We start from the raw sequence: 5,762 nt of genomic DNA, 5'->3' as shown, positions 1-5,762 counted from the left end.
GTGGAACATTCCTGCCCTGGATTGGGGAGGGGTCTCTGGGTGTTAAGAATACCAGGAGGGGGAGCACAGACTCCTCCGAGAGCTCCGAGAGGGGAAAGGCAGCACCCCCTCACCTCTAACCCCAGGACATTTCTTTAGAAGCAGAAGTCTTGTCCTGTGCAAGTGCCTGTGCTGGCTGCCTCAGTTTCTCAGAGACAAAGAATTGGATGAACGTCTTTTCCCCACTGCAGTAACTGCTTCATTTATTCGTTCTCGCATTTTTCATTAGCTGCTAAATTGCCCCTGTGGCTGCAAACCTGTTGTGCCTGACTCAGCCAGTGGGGGGCTATGGGAGCTGTGCAGGGACAGGGGAAGTGGGAGGGGGGCCCGGCCTGCAGGGAGGGTCAGTGGTGCCTGCCAGGCTGTCTCAGAGGATGTGGCTTAGGTTATGTCCTGTCCTTTGGCGACTTTAGGAGGGGAGGCCGTGTCCTCTGCTCCCCACTTTGACTCAGGGGCGGAAGTTCTCCTTGCTCTCTGGCCTCATAACTCAGTGGATCATGGTGGGATGCGGCAGGCAGGTGGCTTCTGCGGCTGCACATGGGCTCCGGCCTGTGGCCCGGGACCTGGATCCGGGTCCCAGATGGCAGGCAGGCGGCTTCTGGGGTTGCACACTGGGCCTGGATGGTGGCTCATGCCAGCTAGTGCTGTCCCACCCTGCCTGCAGTATGCAAATTAGCCGCCATCTTTGTTGGCAGTTAATTTGCATATCACACTGATTAGCCAATGGGAGGCGTAGTGAAGGTATGGTCAATTACCATGTTTGTCTATTATTAGATAGGATTATTTATTTACCACAAGTAAAGGTCAGGAATTGTTATCTTTCTTTTAATTTTTTTTTTACTGTTTCACTTCATTACTGCTGTGCATGTGCTCCATGTGAGTGATGTAGGTGCTTATGTAGGTGGGTTCCGACTTACAGTGAAAATTGCGTTAAGTCACGCTGTAGGAACGGATCTCCGACATAACCCGAGGACCTACTGTACTTATATGCACTGCGTAGTTTCCACTTCCTCACTGATGCAAGAATCAGATGGCTCTGATCCTCACCCCTAGGAGGCATTTCTATAAGAGAAAGAAAGTTCCAGTACCTGAAAACCTTCAAGCTAAGAGTCTTTCCAGGGAGATCAACAAATTCATACAGGAACCGTCTTGATCATCTCTAAAACTCGGTCCTTGCAGCAGTGCCCACAGGTGCCACTGGAGTGCGGGTTCAGCACATCACCCCACATGTTGTTGCTGTCACAGAAAAGCTTTCACAGAAATTGCCAGGAATGGGAGAGCATGAAACGCTTGTATGTGAAAAAAGAGATCAGTTGCCCTTCCCATCTTTTATTTTTTATTTGGTCTTTAAATATATTTGTATTTATTTCAGAAAGGAAGGGAGAGGGAGAGAGAGATAGAAACATCAATGATGAGAGAATAACTGATCAGTTGCCTCCTGCACTAGGGATTGAGCCTGCAACTAGGCATGTGTCCTGACCAGGAATTGAACCATGACCTCCCGGTTCATAGGTCGACACTCAACCACTGAGCCATGCTGGCCAGGCTCTTTTTAATTGTTGACACTGTTACAGATGTCCTCCATTCCCTTGCCCCTTCCTCCCCCTTCATCCAGCCCCTGCCCTCCTTCACTACATTGTTGTCTGTGTGCATGGGCTATGCACATATGCATATACGTTCTTTGGTTAATCTCTTCCTGTCCTCCTCTCCCCTCCCCACTGACACCTGTCAATCTGTTCCATGCATTCATGCCTCTGGTCCTACTTTGTTTGCCAGTTTATTTTGTTCATTATATTCTACGTATAAATGATATCACATGGTGTTTGTCTTTCTCTGACTGGCTTATTTCACTTAGCATGGTACTCTCCAGGTGTCTCCATGCTGTCTCAAAGTGTAAGAGTCCCTTCTTTTTTAGAGCTGCATAGTATTCCATTGTGTAAATGTACCACATATATTTTATCCACTCATCTAATGATGGGCACTTGGCTTCCCATCTTTTCTTCATTTGTCAGCAGCCAGGATAAAGTTAAAAGGACTGTGCACTCCTAGTCAGAAGAAAAAAAGAAGCAAATAAAATACAAAAACAAAAAGAATATAATGAGGAACAAAAGGAGAAAAAAGAAACATAAGGATTACGAAACAAGCTAGGAAGACTACATCATCCCTAACTACTAGTGAACCTCCAGTAAAGGACCCTGGTCCCCAAAATAAAGAGATCTCCCCCAAGCCCGAGAAGAAAGAGACCCACAGAATAAGAGCTCAATATAAAGTACAAGGCAAATTTGAATAAGAAATTCTATGACTGGTTCCAATATAAAGAGATCTCCCCCAAGCCCGAGAAGAAAGAGACTCACAGAATAAGAGCTCAATATAAAGTACAAGGCGAATTTGAATAAGAAATTCCATGACTGGTTCCAATAAGAAGAACTCTTGCCAAAGAATATGCAAAAATACAAAAACATGCCACAAGAAAGAAGTCTCCAAAAAAGAGTCCTGGTCACAACATGTCTCATGAGATCCTGGAAGCAGCAGAGCCCAAGACCCCAGCTGAAGGCCCAGCGAAGAAAACAATAATCAAAGAAAAGATGGAGAAGGAAGGAAACTCTCTGCTGGAGGAAAGAGACCCGAGACCGATGCCCCAAAGGACAGAGGCCAAGCTCCTCACTACAGCGAATAAATCTGCAGGAAAAGTTCTCCACAGCCCCCACAATGGCCCCCAAACCCAAAGTGCCCCAGTGGACCTAAAATCCGTGGCTCAACCAGGAGGAGAGCTTCTGAAAATTACACAGGCCCTGACCCCTGTCACCAACCTTCTCCAAGAGTGAGGCCTAGGCTGAAGCATGTTTAAGACCTCCACAGGTAATTCTGATATATATTTGTGGGTGGAAAAATCAGTGGTTTGAATCCATGTTTTAAATTGCTCTTCTATTTGCTAATATAATGGAAAATACAGTGTTTTTATTAAAGTAAAAAAAAATGTAACAGCATTTAAAAACCTGGCTACTCCATTTCAGTGGGATGACTTCTTTGGAGGCCACATGGAACCATCCTGTCTCAGAAATGTCTGTTAGGGGTAAACATGACTTTACCTGTTTGTTCTTTTCCATCTCCTGTATTGGAATTGGTCAGAATTCTCCACATGGAGCATTGATTCCTAGGCTTCTTCAGGGAGGAGTGATAGACAATGTATGTGCCTAGATTGGGTCCAGCAAAATGTCTCATATGACTTCTCTTCTCTAAGCCCCAAGTAAATCCCACAGAGGTGCTACTATTTTTTCTCCATTTAGCTGAGAAATGTTACACAGCTGGTAGTCACAGGAGCTTATATTTAAATCTATGCACTGTGATTCCACCTCTGGACTCCTCTTCTAATATCACCTATTTAGAGTAAGATTCTGTGGAGATGATGTAACTGAAACCCAGGTTCGGATGTCTGCTACAACAAAAGCCAGACTCATGAGACAGGTGCTGGTGAGAAAGGAAAGAGGTTTATTTAAGGGTTAGCCACTTGAGAAGATGGGGGGATTTCTGTCTATAGCCCACTTCCCCACCTCAGAGGAGGCAGAGTTTTTATAAGGTGGGAAAGGGAAAATAGAACAAGAAAATCAATAGGAGGGGTTTGTAAAGTTCTGTACTTGCAGGCCATCACAGTCCAGTCTGGTAAGAACCTTGAAACTGGTCAAGTGATGCTCTGGTGTTCATCTTCCTGGTTTTGTTTGAAGGTTAGCAAATGTCCTGGAGTTGGAATTCCTAAAGGTCTGTATCTTCTGAAGTTAGTTCCTAAGATTCTTATACAAACACTAGAGCCTGGTGTACAAAATTTGTGCACAGGGGGGTCCCTTCAGCCCAGCCTGCACCCTCTCCAATCTGGGACACCTCAAGGGATGTCTGACTGCCGGTTTAGGCCCGATCCCGGGAATCAGACCTAAACTGGCAATCGGACATCCCTCTCACAATCCTGGACCTCTGGATCCTAACCGCTCACTTGCCTGCCAGCCTGGTCACCCCCAACTGCACCCCCCCACTGGCCTGGTCATTCTTAACTGCCCCACCTGCCAGCCTGGTTGCCCTTTAGACCCCCCCCACCGGTCTGGTCTCCCATGCAACCTGCTGTTCAGTCATTTGGTCATCCTTCACTAAACCCCTGCCAGCCTGGTTGCCCCACACAGCCTGCTGTTCAGTCGTTTGGTCACCCCTCACTGCCCCCCCTGCCGGCCTGGTTGCCCCATGCAGCCTGCTGCTTAGTCATTTGGTTGTCCACTAACCCCCCTGCCAGCCTGGTCATAGGCAGCCATCTGGTGAGGGTGTGAGGGTTAATTTGCATATTACCTCTTTATTATATAGGACTAGAGGCCCTACTCATGAAATTCATGCAAGAGTAGGCCTTCCTTCCTCCAGCTGCCAGCACCAGCTTCCCTCTGGGACTCAGGCTTCCCTCCTGCTGCCAGAAGGCACCTGGGACCGGGGCTTTCCTCGCAGCCCCGGCTTTGTCTGGAAGGTCTCCAGAAGGATGCCCGGTCTAATTAGCATATTATGCTTTTATTATTATAGAGGCTATTTATCTACAAGCTACATATTAGTCAGAGTCAGCATTCACAGAAACATTGTCAAAAGAATGGTGAGGTGGGTTACAATTCCCCACTATTATCTGAAACAGAAATATCTTTACCCTACTGGCATTTAATACAGTCAAACCTCAGTTCTCAAATGTCCCCATTTCATATAATTTGGTTCTCAATGAAATTATGATAAAAAGCATCTCTCAGGTAGCAAACAAAGGAAAGAGTGTGAATCTGCTTACCTCTAAACCTTGAGGTTGTCAACAAAAAAATCAGGAAATTGTGCTGTGAATATGTTCGTGGTGTGTGTGTCTATGTGTGATTGCCTTTGTTGCTGATGAAATGGACAATTAGCATAATTTTAAAACAAAAAGAGGCCATCAGGTGTGCTGATGTTGCTAAGGGTGTGAATGTGTTCACAAAACAAAGATCACAGGCAATCAAAAAGGTAGAAAAACTGTTGTTAATTTGGATGAAGGAAACGTAGTTAGCTGGTGACAGCATTTCAGAGGCAGTGATATGTGAAAAGCGAAAATGCTGCACCCCTGGAACAAGTGTTGAAACTCACTGGTTTAGGGCTAGTATAAGCAGTGGTTCAGTAAATTTAAGAAAAGAGGTATTTGTTTATAGATTAAACAGTCCATTAGGAATGTACTGTATATAAGAAAGGTTAAAACAGGGAATCATTTAGGGTTCTGGAATGGATTAATTCAATTTGCCTAATTTCTAATACTACAAAAAGATTCTGTTTTTGAACACTTTGCTTCTTGAATAGCCTTCTGGAATGAATTAAGTTTGAGAGCTGAGGTTCCATTGTATTAATTAAACTTTAGTCAGTTTTGCTATGTCATAGGTGGATACATAGGTATATCAATACTAGCATCCCTAGCAAAAAACAAAAATTCTGATTTCTCCCGAATTATGCTGTCTTTTCTAGTCCATCCTATATAATCTACACTAATAAGAGAGAAACATGGTAATTAGCGTACGACCGCTACCCTTCCCATTGGCTAATCAACATATCCTTATGCAAATTAACTGTCAGCCAAGATGGCGGCCGGCAGCCATGCACTGAAGTGAACAGGGAGGCTTGCTTGCTCCAGTGACTGCGGACTCCAACGTTCCCCGCCTGACTTGCCGGCCTCTCAGCTGCAACTCTAAGCA

At 45.3% G+C, this 5,762-nt stretch overlaps 1 pseudogene; it reads left to right on the top strand.

Moving 5' to 3' along the window:
• LOC106727364 overlaps positions 1-5,762 on the top strand; it is a 29,490-nt pseudogene that overhangs the window by 3,075 nt on the left and 20,653 nt on the right.

The sequence above is a fragment of the Myotis brandtii genome, unplaced genomic scaffold, assembly GCF_000412655.1.
Source record: "Myotis brandtii unplaced genomic scaffold, ASM41265v1 scaffold415, whole genome shotgun sequence".
Classification (NCBI taxonomy): domain Eukaryota; kingdom Metazoa; phylum Chordata; class Mammalia; order Chiroptera; family Vespertilionidae; genus Myotis; species Myotis brandtii.
The sequence above is the reverse complement of the archived record's forward strand: the minus strand, read 5'-3'. Positions and strand labels throughout refer to the sequence as shown.